The sequence below is a fragment of the Pteropus medius genome, unplaced genomic scaffold (genome assembly GCF_902729225.1).
Source record: "Pteropus medius unplaced genomic scaffold, Ma_sr-lr_union100, whole genome shotgun sequence".
Classification (NCBI taxonomy): Eukaryota; Metazoa; Chordata; class Mammalia; order Chiroptera; family Pteropodidae; genus Pteropus; species Pteropus medius.
The window spans coordinates 8,961,410-8,978,588 of NW_024352784.1; the positions used below are offsets into that span (position 1 = coordinate 8,961,410).

General features: G+C 37.4%; 1 long non-coding RNA gene across 4 annotated transcripts in view; it reads right to left on the minus strand.

Annotated features, from left to right (window-relative positions):
- The window catches only part of LOC120590409 (uncharacterized), a 672,254-nt gene that overhangs the window by 329,467 nt on the left and 325,608 nt on the right, over positions 1–17,179 (minus strand). For all 4 annotated transcript variants that reach the window (XR_005649711.1, XR_005649714.1, XR_005649713.1 and 1 more), the window contains 2 exons: positions 15,121–15,184; positions 6,234–6,311 (listed from right to left, as the gene is read on the minus strand). This is a non-coding gene — a long non-coding RNA (uncharacterized LOC120590409). The remainder of the gene's footprint in view (positions 1–6,233; positions 6,312–15,120; positions 15,185–17,179) is intronic.

The following is a 17,179-nucleotide window of genomic DNA, read 5'->3' on the forward strand; positions in this document are numbered from 1 at the left end:
GAGGAAAGGAAGGTTCGTGGAAATAAGTTTGCTCAAGGTCTTAAGGGTAGTAGGTGGTAGATCTGGAAAATAAATCTAGATGCATCTCATTCCAAAGTCCACACTTGTCATCGCTACAACCATGACTCCTAAAAATGATTAGCTCTGAGTATATCTTGTGGGTCTAACATTGTGCTAAGTACTTTGCATGCATTCTGCCATTTAATTCTTCCAACCACCCAACTGAATTAAAGTAATATTTCCCCATTTTACAGATGATGGAACTGAGGCCATCTGTGATTAGGTAACTGGTCCAAGATTTCACAGCTAGTAAATGTCAGAGACAAAACTAAAAGTTAGATCTCTATGATGCTAGAGCTATTGGAGAACAATTAAGAGTGGAACTAAATAAAATAGTTAAAGAGTTAATTTGAGGGTAGAACAAGAATGATGGCTTTTTCAAATAAATGTTGAAAGAGAGAAAGATAATTACATGTAAACTTCTCCCCTTGTACCTCCAACGGGCAGGAGAAAGGCACTGAGGGTGTAACGGAGCTGAGAACACATACTTTGAGCCTGCATCTTGGTCACAAATATGGGACCCAGGAGGCCAAATCAATTCTGGGCTATGAATAAGGAATATCTAAATGAAGAACCAGACACAGAAAAACTAAATTTCTCTTAGCATACACTCATCCACAACAAAGTAAAACAAATACACAAGCTAAAAGTTTATCCTGAGGAAGAGGTGGTGCATAGAACTGAGTTGTTCAATCCTCCTATTTTAAAATGAAGATAATGTAAGATGCCATTGACATTCTCTTTATTGAGCGTGCATTTTAATTGATTTTATTGAATATGAAAAGGCATTTAAAGTGCTCCTGAGGGTCACCACAACTTCAGCTCCCTAAACATTACTTTTCCTTATACTGACAAGATCTCGAACCTTCAAATAAGAAGTCAAGAATGTCCATATTCTTAGTGACCGAGCCCTACAGTTAGGGACAGACTGCTGGCCTTGCACCTATTTTGACCAAAAAGTATGCCCTGAACTGCTCTGAATACTGTTCAGGTTTTCAGCAGCCTTCAGGGAGGTGGGGTCTTACACACAGCTCCAGGGAGCTGAACCAGCATCCTTAATACACCCTGTCAAGCTGCATCCATCGGATTAGGTTAGGAGTTAAGATGTTACACGATGTGACCAATGGGATCAAAAGCAATAACACAGTCTGTCAGCCAGTGCTTTCTTGACGATTCTGGGGTAAAAAAGTGGCTTGCTAAAGTGCTGAGGAGGGAAGCGGGATGCCTTGCACGGGAGAGTGGAGGAAAGGGTGATTTGGTTCCTTATTTACAAAAGTGGTGCTAGGTAGAAAGGAAATGATACATCAGCCTTATTTCCCTAGTCTTATTTTAGAGCTTTCCTTATAAGCTACAATACCAGCTTATAATACCATTTTTTCTTATAAATCAAGATTTGCAAAAACTCGCAGATAGCATCTCAGGAGCTGGATGGTCTCCTGAGAGCAAGTCCAGAGAGAAAGATTTGCAAGGCCTTCTGCTTCATAAGGGTGAGAGAGGGTCATCTCAGCCAACCATGTGTTCAGACAAGGCCAGGAAATGCAATTGAAGGTTGAGGACACCTGGCGCCAACTCAGAGGTGATTGAATCGTGGCTCCTGCTTGTCAGTATTGGGGCCACAGGGCAGGCCTCAGCTCGGCGCCAGTGAATACCCTGATGTTGATGAGGCTCAGCTTCTGTCTGAACCAAGTACATGCTACCCTTGAATGTTTCTGCTAGAACTGAACTACAGACATACTGCCTGAAACACATTCCAGTGGCAGGAAATGCAAACAAGGAAAGCATCTTCAGAGAGAACACCTCACACTACACATACACTCAGAACTATGATAAGCTCTAAATTTACAACAGGTCATTGGCAGAGAATTTCTAACTGCTGGATGATTCTCCCAGATCTCTCTGTGGTCTTGCTCTAATATCAAGACTGCCTGACACACACTGACCATACATACAGGATTACAACAGCAAACTAAAGACTTGATTTTATTTAGGTGATTGATTCATCCTGGATTCTCCTCATTTGTTCAAGGCCAGATCCAAACTAGTTCCTTTGAACTTGTATAGGCAATGTAGTGTAGCCATTGGGAAAATGGGTTTTGGAGACATATTACCTGAGTTCAAATCCTAGCTGTATTACCTTGGGAAAGTTACCTAAACTCTCTGTCCCTCACTTTTCTCATCTGCAAGATGGAGTCAATATGTTTAAATATTAAAGAGTATATAATATTTAAACACTTAAATGGTTAATGCTCCATAAATACCTCCTCTTTCTGCCTTCTAAAGAGAAGTCTTGTCCTTCAGACTTAGAGTTTACATTTGGTTTATGTTGTTTAATGCCTAGCCCTCTCTCAAGGACTTTGGCTTGGAGCCCCATGATTTGGCTACCCACATAAAATTACTCTCTCTAGCCAGCTGTTTGGAAACCTGATTTCTGGTATTAACTTTCCAGGCAAGTTGGCTCCCTGAATCCAGCGATGGATTTTACCATCCAGATCTCTGTGCTGAACTCATCCAAGTCCATTAATTTGCAGGCTTCTTGACATGATTCTTAGCTTGGGTCCTTTATTCCATAAACTGGCTCTTCTGATTCAAAAGATCAGCCTAGAGGCATTCCTTCTCAGTTGAACCTATTCCTAAGGTGCACAGCAGGCACTCAATAAATGTTTTTGATCAACTCCCTGGTTCCTCAGCTAGGCTTAGTCAACCGGTCATGAAGTGTTTTTAGCCTCCGTTTTATAAAGGCAGTAACAGATCCTTCTGGGATAGCTTCCCAGACAGGGGACTCATCTCCTGAACATTCTGGACAACTCATTGAGTTGAAATTTCCTTGACTTTCCCATGCATCTCAGCGGACCTGGGTTATCTATTGGCTATCACATTGCAAGCCTCAACTCTTTGCCTACTAAAACTGGGCAAATATATCCTCTTGCATGTGAGAACTCGTGATGAACTGCTGTAGAAAGAGGTTCTCGGAAATATAATCAACAATAACAAATATTCTATTCACATGTGGGAGTTGTGTACTGAAACTATAACTCTGAACAGTGGTTCTGTACATTTTCCAGGTGGAAGAACACCTGGGAGTCACAGAACACCATGATAGCCACACAGCTCCAGTACAAAAAACAAAAAACAAAAACAAAAACAAACAAACAAACAAACAAACAAAAAACAGTTAATTCCAGTATCTGAACTAGGTATGACTTTTATGAGCAGAAAATTTGACTAGATTCCTATGTATAAATGCAACAGAAAACCAGAGCAGGGCAATTCAAATCTATAAAAAAATACATCATGACTTAAGCATGATCACCTATTTCTGAGTCTTCCCCTTAACATCGTTTGAAACTTTTTCATTAATTTGGTCATTGGCAGGTGCACATGGAAGGCCAAATAATAGCAGGTCCCAAAAGTTCAAGAGAAAACAGGGAAAGTGAAGCTTCAAAATAAGAAAATTTTATCCATTAACTTATTTTTTTTCTGTAAAAGAAAAAGTCTGGTATTATTTTGTTTTTACAGAAGAATATTTTAGAACAAGTAGAGAAACAGCATTATTCGTTGTCTTAGATTGCCCCAAGTCATTAGAAGGTTGGGTAGAGGAAGAGGAGGGAGATCGGGACAATTTTGTTCTAGGAACTCATTAAGTCCCTGACTCTCTCCAGTGTTTCCCACACAGGTCTGTCCTATCTTGATCTGCTCTCTCATCCTTTGGGGGTGGATGGATTAGGGGTCTCACCGAAGTTCCTTTCATTGGCAGTTCTCAGACTCTGAACTTCTGAGTTGTAGGAAAGCACGTCTCATTGTTCCTTCCATGCTTCCCCAGAGAACCCCAGAGTCTTCTGGAAGCTAGACCTTATAGAAAAGTATGGGAACATTTACATCTTATTCCCTGTACTTTTTTCCTCTCGTGTATCTCTTTTTGGTTCCTTCCTAAGTGCCTCTCCCTTTCCTGAGGTTATCCCTTATATTGCTCCTTATAACATAGAGTTGTAGTTTGCCTTTTATTCTTTATGGTCCAAGTCTGTGTTTTCCTTTTCAAATGGAAGATTTTCTGTAGGACTGGTCCAAACAAGTTTCAGTCATATCCTCACATATGAACCAAGGAAATTCTGCTATTCTTGTATTTCTAAAAAACATTGCAATGCATGGGGAATCACCAAATCAATAGTCTGATCAGACCAGAAACTCAACATCTTAAAAAATGGGAGTTCTTCTGCAAGTGCCTGATATTCCCACAGCCCCTTCCTGGGAAAGAGGTAAAGACTGTTTCTTCCACTTTGTCATGTTTGAGCCACAAAGACTTGTTGCTCTGGCCACAACTCATGTATTTGCATGACAGTTATTGACAAACTGCTGCGTGCTAGACTTAAGCAAGTCCATGGACCTAGAGAATGTTTCACAGAGACTTTTCTCACTGGAATGTCCTATATGGATAGTGACAAACCGACTCAATGTGATCCTTCTACATTGGGAACATCATGTTTGGTATACTTTAGCATGGCACAGAAGCCCCAAAACAGACAGAAGCAGGGGCAGCTGGAGTAGTGGGAGTGGAAAACAAGACTTGTCTCTCTCTGAGTTACAAGTATGAAGGACTGATTACAGTCATATGTCTTTCTAAGTAGTTATAAAGGGATGGCAAGATGAAGCAGTCTGGGCTACACCTCTGGGTTACCATTATATGCTGAATGTCATTCTTGTTCTTCACTGAAGCCTGAGTATGTATTATTGTTTGATGGTTTCCCTACTTTTCCAGGTGCTTTCAAAAAAAAAAAAATTCCCCATCAGCTGGTATAACTTAAATACCCGTTTCTTTGTGACCTGAAAGGGTGTCACCATCACAGGGATACAACACACAGTTTCCTTGGGAATTTTCTCAGAGCTGTTGTCTAAATCAAAAATTGAAATATGCAAAAGCAGGGAATACTCAATAATCCTCATGAATTCCTGTTAAAATACATTGTATTTTCACATATGCCTTGCTAAATACTAGTCATTCTAAGCTAAAAAGGTAACACTGTAAAATGTTAACACACACACACACACACACAAGTGCAGAAATATCTTCTGTTAGCCAATATGGGGAACCACATAGAACTCCTGAGTTACCATAAAGATCATTTAAACTGAAGACATCTGAGATTGAACAAATGCAGAAATAAGCCTTTTTAGAGCTTTCTTTATCTGACAGAATAAGGGAAGAAAGAGAATAAACTAGAAACTTCTGAAAAATGAGGACTACCATAAAACCCCTTTTCAAGGTGGGCTTGCTCACAGGAGAGAGACCAAGAGTAAATCTATCATAAATCCTCTCTCCTGGGGAGTTTTATGGCTCTGAAGAAAGTGGAAAGATCACTCATGCCTGTATAGATAAACATTATCACAAACTTTCTTATCTCCCATTTGTTCTCCTGAAAAAAATCATTTTTCCTTTCTAAAGAAACTTATTTGTTCTTCTCATAGGTAACTTTTCTCCATTCTCTGGTTCTACTAAGTTAGGTATAGAAACCTCCAAACTGAACCACTACTTTGAATTACTTACCACCAAGCATGCTCATCTATGTGCTCACTGCAAGTGTAAATAAGCTTTTTCTCCTATTAATCTGTATTTTATCAGTTACTTTGTAAATTCTGGGCACTAAAGCTAAAAGAGTGGGGGTGGGGAGTTTTTCCTCCCATACACTGAACAATTTACCTAAGTTTACTTAAAATAGCCCCTCCTGTGTTTCATTATAATCTACTTTAGTCAGCTGAAACAGAGAGAATCATCTGTAAGAATTTTGTAAGTGTCAGGACTTCCCTTTGCACTGCAAATAAACACTCAGTCCTCCTCTTTGGACTTCTCCAAAGTTTAAAAACAATGCTTCACAAGGAAGAAAACTGATTCTATCAAGCCAAAGAGATTTGCACATTTAGTTTCAGTCACCTTTACCAAATGTGATAGACCCTTCTGAAAGAAGTCTGTTGAAAATTCCACTTTCTAATCCACGGAATTTTGTTCAAGACAAAAGCAAAAAGAAACTAACACCACATTTATTGCTCTTCCCTTTATTCCTTGCCCACCAACATATTTCTGCAAACCACAAACACTTGAATATAAAATAAGTATAATAAAAATTAGTCATATATATATATACACACACACACATGCATATATATATATATATATATATTACCTTAATTAGATATTTCCATCAATGTCCAAGAAGAACACTGCAACTCAAGCTTTCTTGTGAACAGCACCATTGCTTATTCTGAGAATGAGAAAACACAGAAGACATGTAAACTCAGAGACCACCTACTTTAAAAATCTGGTATTTCATAATTTATATAAGAAAATAAGAGAATAGGAAATGAACAAGAGATCTTCACGGAAATGGTCCAAGACAGCTAATAGCAATAGTTTGCCTAACAGATGGTTTTCTTGGATCTTTCTTCTAAAGATTTCTGGGAATACTGGCTGGTTCTTTTGAAAACGAACTTGTATTCAGTGCATTCTTGGTGGGCAGAAACTATGTCTTGGAAGGGAGAAGAAAGGTTTTGTGTCGGAAATGCCTTGGTTAAATAACTTAATCTGCTCACAATTTCATTTTCGTCATCTGTAAAATGAGAGCAATATTACCTACCTACCCCATAGGCCTGTGATATTTATCACTAAGGTCAAGCTCTTCCCACAGCGCCTTACACACAGTAGGTACCGTAGATGCATTAGTGTTTGTTGCTTCCACAGACCCCTCCCCCAAGTCTTTACTTCCAACACTTTATTACAGTGTTAGCTCCACTGACTAAAACACAAAACAAAATATACCTTAATCACTTCGAAATAGCTGCTTTAAAAGTGAGAGAAAGAAGAGAGATGACAGAAAACTTCACATTTAATAATAAGAACAGCTAAATATTAAATGTTTCCTATTTGTTAGGCCCTGCAGTAATAATTTTATATCAATCATCTGTTCTGCCCTCACAACAACCATACAGCGAAGGTGACATTAGAAAGCTGAGGCATGGTGAAGTCCCTTTTTTCAGATTACACAGCTCCAAGGTGGTAGAACTGCGATCTGAGTCCATGTGGTCTTACCTCAATCCTGTCCTTGTCATTCACTATCCCATCACACTGGCTTTACCACACTCAGCACCATGGGATTGTTGTGTTTGCCATACTGCGTCGCACACTCAATTTTCTCTCCCTCTCTTCTCTCTCCTGTGCTCCTTTCCTTCTCTTCCTTTCCTCCAACCTTTATTTTTAATTTGAATTTACTGTTTTGCTTATTTTGTTCTGTTTTGCTTTGACAGGCTAGTACAGAATGTTGATTACTGTATAACTGAGTTCCCCTTTTGAAAGCAGCTTTTTACTAGTTGTGTCATTTCAGATGAGTCACTTAACTTCTTTGAACCTTGTTTTTTTTTTCTCCGTAAAATGCGTGCATTAGACAAGATGATACAGGGAGGCCCTTTCCAGTTTCCTGGACTTATGACTGGCTACATTAGATCATGCTAGTGTCAATATCTTCATGGATACATAACAGTTGTGGGCTCTAACATATAAATTTGCTTTAGCTTAAGCTAAAATTCGAAACCTCTGGGAGAAGATATTTATATTTGCATTCACTATTTAAAGAGCTTACAAATAAGGATACCGATGTTCAAAAGGGATAGGTAACTTACCCAAAGTGACAGAGAAGTGGTAGAACTAAACTTTAAACTCAAGTTTATCTATCTAGTGCCCATTTTCTTTGCGATATCCAAGCCTACCAGGAAGTACCGTATAGAGAAATTAATTGATCTGCATTAGTCTTACTTCTGATATTTGACTCAAAATTTAGGATAGCAATAACAAGAGCTAGTATGCATTATGAGCTTATTATGTGCTAGCAGTGATGTAAAACTTTGTTATCTCACTTTGTCTTCCCATCAAACCAAATGCCAGTTACTATAATTATCTTCTTTTAACAAATAAAAAAAAACTGAGGTACTAGGACTAACAATACTTGCCTAAGAAACAGAGTTGATAAGTAGGGGATCTAGGATTTTAACCAAGAACAACTAAAACATTGCTTGAGGTTGCAATTTATTATGCTCACTGGCATGTATGGCAGTTATGATGCATTTTCAAGTTAATAAACTGCACTCATGAATACTGCAAGAGAAAGTTAGATAAGTTTAGTGTGGGGGTGACTGCAACAATAGCCTTGTTGTTTAGTAATTCAAACACTCCAATAAAGGAGAAAAGGATTTTTTTTTAAGAAAGATTTCCCAGAGACTGTAGAGAAGCTGCCTTCTGAACTTTTTCCCCACTAAGATTGCCAGCTCTTGTCATTCCATCTGACAACTAGGAAAGAAATGACAAAGTGAATTTCAGAGGACAATGTTTGCCAATGAGGTATGCAGTATGTCCTTCACACTTAAGGAGTCAGGCCTACATGCTGACGTGCTGTCTACCTTGGGTGGAGGAAATCTGAGCTTCAAGGAGAAAGCAGGTAAAGCTAACAGCTGATGAGAGAAAGAAACCCCATTTATTTTGCTGGGTCCAGATTTACCAAGAAAAATGTCTTCCAGATGCATTCCAAACTCAGTGACACAATTAGGATGGAGAGGGCAGTCAAGACTATTTGGCTTCTGCAGGGGGATTTGTTTGTATATTCTAATTGCATCATCATTTAGCTTTTTTCATCTGGAACCTGGCTGCCAAATGAGCATATTGATTACCTGTCATGGATGCATATTTCTCAATTAAAAGCCATCAAGGTTTGTAAAATCTCAACCATGTCAGGACTCACGGGTGGATTTTAGCACAACTATGAGTTGTCACATTAGCCACTTTCTTTTGAGCACCAGCTACAAAGCTGGCATCTATCAACTATATACATTGGCTTATTTAAATGTCACAACCCCCTTCAAATAGGTTACATTGTCTTCCTATCTTTTATATTTTTTTATTTTTATTTTTTTTCAAAGAGCAGCTGCCCCTTAATCTCCTGTAACAAAAAAGGAGGTTTTTTTAAAAAAAATATTTTTTATGGTGACATTGGTTAATGGAATCCAATAAGTTTTAGCTGGACACTTTAAGAGTAAGGCATATATATATTTATACTGTATGTTCACCTCCCATAGTTAGATTTTTTTCTGTCACCACATATTTGACCCCCTTTGCCCCATCTACCTCCCCGCTCCTCCCCAACCCCTACCCTCTTGTAACCACTAGTCTATAGTTCATGTCCATGAGTCTCTGATTCTTTGTCTTGCTCATTTGTTGATTTTAGGTTTATATCCCACTTATAAGTGATATCATGTGATTTTCAGCTTTTTCTGTCTGGCTTTTTTCACTTAGCATGATTATTTCAAGGTCCATCCATGTTGTCACAAATGGCGGTATTTCATCTCATCTAATGGCTGAGTAACATTCCATTGTATATATGTACCACAGCTTCTTTAGCCAATCACCTGTTGTAGGACACTTTGGATGCTTCCATGTCCTGGCCACTGTGAATAATGCTATGAACATCGGTGTGCAAATATCTTTTTGGATATGGGTTTTCAAGTCTTTGGGGTAAATATCCAGCACAGGGATTGCTGGATCATATGGTAGATCAATTCTTAGTTTTTTTTAGGAACCTCCATACTGTTTCACATAGTGGCTGTACCAATTTGCAGTCCCACCAGTAGTGTATGAGGGTTCTTTTTTCTCCACATCCTCTCCAACATTTGTTATTACCTGTCCTGTTGATTATAGCTATTCTAACAGGTATGAGATGGTATCTCATTGTGGTTTTGATTTGCATTTCCCTAATAGCTAGTGATATTGAACATCTTTTCATATATTTGTTGGCCATTTGTATGTCTTCTAGGGAGAAGTGTCTGTTCAGGTCCTCTGCCCATTTTTTTATTGGAACGTTTGTTTGGTTTTTTGTTGTTGTTGTTGTTGTTGTCATTGAGTCATATGAGTTCTTTGTATATTTTGGATATTAGGCCCTTATCGGAGGTGTTGCTTGCAAATATATTTTCCCATTCAGATGGTGGTCTCTTTACCTTTTTGATGATTTCTTTTGCTGAGCAGAGCTTTTTAGTTTGATACAGTCCCATTCATTTATTTTAGCTTTTACTTCCCTTTCTTTTGAGGTCAAATTCATAAAATCCCCTTTAAGTCCAAGGTCCTTGAGTTTAGTTTCTATGTTTTCTTCTATGTATTTTATTGCTTCAGGTCTTATATTCAGGTCCTTAAGCCATTTTGAGTTAATTTTGGTGTGTGGTGATAGACAACAGTCTAGTTTCATTCTTTTGCAGGTGGCTTTCCAGTTTTTCCCAGCACCATTTATTGAAGGAGCTTTCCTTTCTCCACTGTATGTTTCAGGCTTTTTTGTCAAAAATTATTTGCCCATATAAATATGGGTTTACATTATAGCTGAGGGTTTGTCATAGATGGCCTTTATTATGTTAAGGTGCTTTCCTTCTATACCGATTTTGTTAAGTGTTTGGATTAAAAATCAATGCTGTATCTTGTCGAAGGCTTTTTCTGCATCTATTGATATGATCATATGATTCTTATTTTTTAATTTGTTAATGTGGTGTATCACAATAATTGATTTGTGTATGTTGAACCATCCCTGGGATGAAGCTCATTTGATCGTGGTGTATAATCTTTTTAATATGTTGCTGTGTTCGGTTTGCTAGTATCTCATTTAGGATTTTTGCATCTGTGTTCATGGGAGATATTGGTCTGTAGTTTTCTTTTTTTGTGTTATCTTTACAAGGTTTTGGTATCAGGGTAATATTGGCCTCATAAAATGAGTTGGGAAGTATTACCTCTTCTTCAATTTTTTGGAAGAGTTTGAGGAGAATAGGTATTAAATCTTCTTTGAATGTTTGGTAGAATTCACTGGTGAAGCCATTTGGTCCTGGACTTTTAATTTTTGGTAATTTTTAGATGATTATTTCAATTTCCATACTGTTGATCAGTCTATTTAGATTTTCCAGATCTTCTTGATTCAGTCTAGGAAGATTGTATTTTTCTAAGTACTGGTCCATTTCTTCTAGGTTATTAAACTTGGCGTTATATACTTTTTCATAGTATTCTTGTATAATCCTTTATATTTCTGTAATATCAGTCATAATTTCCCTCTTCTGATCCCTGATTATGTTTATTTGTGTTCTTTCTCTTTTTTATTTAGTAAATCTAGTCTCACTAAAAGGGTTTGTCAATTTTATTAACCTTCTTAAAGAACCAGCTCTTTGTTGCATTTATTTTTTCTATTGTTTTTTTTTTTTTTTTCTGCTCTAATTTTGGTTCTTTTCTTCTGCTGACTTTAGGCCTCATTTGTTCTTCCTTTTCTAGTTTTTTAAGATGAAGCATTAGGTTGTTTATTTAGGCTCATTCTTGTTTTTGGAGGTAGGCCTGTAATGATATTAACTTTCCTCATATGACCGCTTTTGCTATGTCTCAAAAGTTTTGATATGTTGTACTATCATTATCATTAGTTTCTAAGTATCTCTTGATCTTTCTTTTTATTTCTTCTTTGACTCAGTTATTCTTCAGTAGCATGTTGTTTAATCTCCATGTATTTGTGGTTCTTCCTGATTTCTTTTTGCAGTTGATCTCTAATTTCAAAGCATTATGATCAGAGAATATGACTGGTATGATTTCAACCTTCTTATATTTGTTGAGGCTATCTCTGTGTCCCAGTATGTGGTCAATTCTTGAGAATGTTCTATATATATAGAAGAATGTATAAGCAGCTGTTTGGGGATGGAAGGCTCTGTAAATGTCAATTATGTCCAATTGGTCTAATGTGTCATTTAAGGATGTTATTTCCTTTTTGATTTTCTGTTTGGATGATCTGTCCATATCCAACAGTGGGGTATTTAGGTCCCCTACTATGATAGTGTTGTGGTTTGTTTCTCCCTTTAGTTCTGTTAGTAATTGCTTTACATATTTTGGGGCTCCCCGATTGGGAGCATAGATATTAATAAGTGTTATGTCTTCTTGGTGCATGATCTCCTTTATCATCATGAAATGTCCCTCAGTATCCTTCTTTACCTTTTTTATTTTGAAGTCTATTTCATCTGATATTAGTACCTACTATTGCTTTTCTCTGACTGCCATTTACTTGAAATATCATTTTCCACCCTTTCACTTTGAGTCTATATTTGTCTTTGGAGCTGAGATGTGTCTCCTGGAAGTAGCATATGGTTGGGTTTTGTTTTTTGATCCATTCTGCAAATCTGTGCCTTTTTATTGATGAGTTCAGTCCATTTACATTTAGGGTAATTATTGAAATATGAGGTCTTCTTATAGCTATTTTATCTTTTGCTTTCTGGTAGCTTGGTGTTTCCATTGCTTCCTTGTCCTTGTGTTTCTGTTTTCTTTATTTTGGTTGGCTTTTATGGGTTTTACCTCTGGTTCTTCTTGTTTTATGTTATATGCTTCAGTTCTGAATCTTTGGTGTGTGGTTACCATTATGAATATGTAAAGGAGATGTATGTATGTATGTATGTATGTATGTATGTATGTATGTGCCTTATCTCCATTCCTCTTTGTGAATTTGGATCTTTGAATCCATCTCTTTTCAGTCATTGTTGTCTCAGTATGCTGAATGTCCATTACTATCTGGCAATTCCCTTCTTATTATTTAAGCTTATAATGCCCTGTTCTTCGTAAGGGTTGCACTCCTTGCTTCTATTTGCCTGATAGTCACCTTTCTCCTAATTATGGGTTTGTTTGTTTGTTTTTTGTCATTTTGTTTTAGGCGAACTGAATCTTTTTAGTATTTCCTGTAGTGCAAGCCTTGTACTGGAGAATTCCCTCAATTGTTGTATGTCTGGAAAGGTCTTAATTTCTCCTTCATATCTAAAGGAGAGCTTAGCTGGATACATTATTTTAGGCTGGTAGTTCCTTTCACTCAATAGTTGAATATTGGATTCCACTTTTTTCTGGCTTGTAACATCTGTGCTGAGAAGTCCAATGATAATCTAATGGGTTTTCCTTTATAAATTCCGTCTTCTCCCTGGTTACCCTGAAAATTTTGTCTTTATGTCACTGATTTTTGATAATTTTAATACAATGTGTCTTGGTGAAGGCCTTTTTGGGTTGAGATAATTGGGTGTTCTGCTGACTTCTTGAATTTCAAGCTCCAGCTCATTCTCTAGATTTGGGAAATTCTCATAAGTTATTTGTCTGAAAATGCTTTCTAATCCCTGCCCTTTTTCCTCCCCTTCGAGAATGCCCATTATTCTTAAGATTCCTCTCCTGATGATATCAGCTAGTTCTTGTATTTCTCTTTCATTATTTTTCATTCTTCAGTTTCTCTCTTCTTCCTTCTGATTTATCTGTAGATCTCTGTCTTTAATATCTCTGATCCTTTCATCCATTTGGTCAACTCTGTATCTCAAACTTGCACTTTCATTTTTCAACTCTTACAATGTGTGTTTTGGAATTCTTGTTTTGTTTATTTCCAGAAGACCTATTCTGTTCTTTCTGAGGGTTTCAATCTCCTTGCTATGCTCATCTAGTTGTGTTTTTTTTCAACTCTTGAAATTATTGATATGACTTGCTTTGGAACTCACTGAGTTTTTTCAGAAATACTGTCCTGAATTCTCTGTCATTTAAGTTGCATATTTCTATGTCTGTAACTTATTTCCTGGAGATTTTTCGCTTTCTTTCTAAGATGCCTTGTCACTTTGGTTGTTCATGGTGTTTTATGGACTATTTCTCTTCCTGGGCATTAATGGAAATATATTCGGCTTTTTGTCCAGAAAGATTTATTATATAAAGATCTCTCCTTAGCCTGTTGCAAAGAAGGCACTTTTATTTTGGTTTCCAGTAGGTGGCGTCTAAGCCTCTTGGATCACTGCTTTATATAAAGCCTTGATAATGTCTTTTTATTTTCTTGTAGCTATTCAATCATGCTGGCTACTCTCAGTTTCAGTCCCTGTCAGTGCTAGCAACAGTTTTGGTAGTGTTTGCTCAGATTCTCCTGCATTTTTGCAGTGTTTGATCTCGGAGGGTATGGGAGGAGGGGGCCTCTGGGTTGGGGGCTGTGGGCTGCATCTCAGCCTTGGTTTTGCAACTGCAGCTGGTAAAACTCAACTGTTGTTTCTCTGCCATCCCTCTTCTCTGCTCTCTGCCCAGATGACTGGGCCCTGCCACCGACCATGTAGAGCTTACAGCACTTCCAGGCAGGGCTTTTCGGGGAATTTGCTACACCTTCTCTCCTCTCCCTCCTCCTACAAAGAGCTCCGGCTGCAAGAGGCAGCTTCTTTTTTTCTCCTAGTACACCGCCCTACACCCGGGGTTCTGACCTGTGGTAGCTCTTATGTGCAGATCCCATGCTCAGACGTGCTGGTGTGCAGTTTGGGTGGTTTTTGTTGAGTTTTAGATGTTCAGCTTATTGTTTCAAGAAGAGAGGTCCGGGGATATCTCTCACTCTGCCTTGTCTCTCCAAAACCTGTCTTTCTATTTTTTAAATGAGGAAACATAGGCTCAGGAATATTAATTACTTTGTTGAAGACCTGCCATTATTAAGTGGTGGAGTATGGCTCTAAATTCATAGATATAACTTCAAATTCTACAGGGCTTTCTACCATATACAAGCAGTAAAGTTCACTGGTTAAAAATGTGGACTGTGATGCCATGCTGCTTGGCTTGAAGTCTCAACTTTGTTACTTACTAGTACTGTGATCTTGAGTAAGTTTCTTAACATTGCTGTATCTGTCTCCTCATCTGTAGATCCAGAGAAACCATATTTCATGAGGTGTTGGGCTAAATGAGCTACTATATTTATAACATTCAGACTAAGATATAGATTATTTTTATATTCTTTGGTTGCTGTGAAAAAGAAACTGTAAATCTTTGACCTTCAAAAACTTGCTGTAGGCAATTTGTACTTCCAAAGAGTTTGCAATAATTTAATTTTTCTCACAGCAGCTTAGTGCTTCCTATCAGACCTCTATCTTTTAATCTCTGACTGAGATGAGGATCGACTGTGTAGAAACATTTCCACTTCATGCAATTCATGACCTTCCTCATCATATCTGAAAATATACATAATAATGCTATTTATTTTTATTTACCTGCATGCTTTGGATACTTTAGGTCTCCTCCTCATGGCAACCTCACGATCAAGTGCTCTTCTCCCTATTTCATGGATGAAGATGATACAGATCATAAAACTGAGATGATTTTATGTTAATATAGCTGGTATGTAGCAAGATGAGATTTGAAGCCAAATCTGAATATGTCCTATGCTTGCCTCCAAATCATGATATTCAACCAGCGTTGATTTCTGTCTCCTTGGTGAACTGGTGAGGTTCAATCCACATAACTATCATCTTCCCTGAGTTTTATCAACTGAACACATATTTTACAAAGCCTTTTCTACACTCCACTTTGCTAGATGTTATGTGAACAGGGATGAACATGGGCATAATCTCTGCATGAAGCTCACAGCCTAAGGGGGTGGTATACGATTGTACACTTGATATGTTCTAAGAAGGAATGATTAAGATGCTAGAATGGAGAAAATTGAGGAGGGTCAATGGATAGTACAAGGGCACTCTGAAGAAATGAAACTGAAACTGACAATGAGAAGGAGGCAACATGTGAAGAGTTGGGGAGGGCTTCCTGGCAGAGGAGGAACACATGCACAGATCCTGAGACAAAACTAAAGAATGTGAACCAGAAGAAAACATGTGTAGTCGGGGAGAATAAAGATGGAGTGGGGGTGGGGTAGAGACTGGGATAGGAATTAGTGGAAGGGGCTGGAAGAATGGACTGGGGCCATATCATTCAGTGGGCTATAGTGAGGTGTTAGGTTCCGAGTCCTACAGAGCCCATGGCAGCCCTTGTTGGTAGATAGCCATCATCACATTGCATTGTCATCATATGCTTATTTATTTGTTTCCCTGCCAGATCATGAGTTCTTAGAAGCCTAAGACAGTGTTCAGAAAAAAGTGGACATTCAGCAAATTGAACAAATGAATGAATGAATTGCATCTGATAACACTGCAATTCTAGAAGATTTTTATTAAATATAGACATAATAAATTTGGAGTAAAAAAGGAAATGAGTAATGTTTCTCCTGGCTAAAATCCAAATCAATCTGATATATTTATAGATATATATTTACATTTATGTAAAGTAAATGGGCATTATATATTAATCATTGTCACCATCATTAATGGCTTATAACTGGGCTCAATGCTTCATATTCGACCCATTTAATTTTCATGACAGCAAATACATAACATTAACTATTAATTTCCATTTTAGAGACAAATAACAACAACAATAAAAATAACCTAGGTAGAGTTTAAATAAATTATCAGGTATTTTATTCAAAGTCTGTGTGCTTGGCAACTTTATATGTCTCTCAAGACAATTATCCTTGGAAATTTTTAAAGTTTAAATATATAGAACAATATATAAATGTAACAGTCATTGAAAACAAATGAGCAATAGTGAACTTCAAAAATAAAAACATTGAATTTTTAGCAATAATGGTTAATAAAAAGATAAAATTTGATAGAATTATATTATTAATGATTAGAAAACAAAGAAAAAGCAAAGCACTCAATGCATTAAATTGGTGTTTTGCAGATCCATTTGCTTTAATTTCTTTATTTTCATTATGTTGCTTGTATATTACACAAAAATTAGGAAAAGGGAAGAAGGGAAGCAAGGGGAGGTAGAATTTTCTAGAGATGGCAGACCAACAAGCTGGGTAAACAAGTCATTATTCGTATTCATTAAACTTTTCCTATTACTATTACCAGTTGACTGTCTAGAAGGCCTTCTTTTTTTCTCCTGCTGTTTAAGTAATTCCTATTCATTCTTCAGCACTCAGATCAAATTCCTCTCAGTCTTGGGAGCCCTACCTGGCCTTCTGGGCACCTATACAACATTTGTTTCCTTCTTACAATTTATAAAATGTTCTAGCCTTTTTTTTTTTTTCTAATTTATCCAATGCAGAAACAAAACCGTGCACTTAGTAGGCAGTTTATAACTAGTTGCTGAGTAAAGTAATAAATTAAGTATCCTGCCCAATCATTCTCTTTTAATGTGAATGCTGGTAGGCAGTGAGCAAAAGGAACAGAAACATATTCGGATGTGCCAGACACTGATCTGGATACT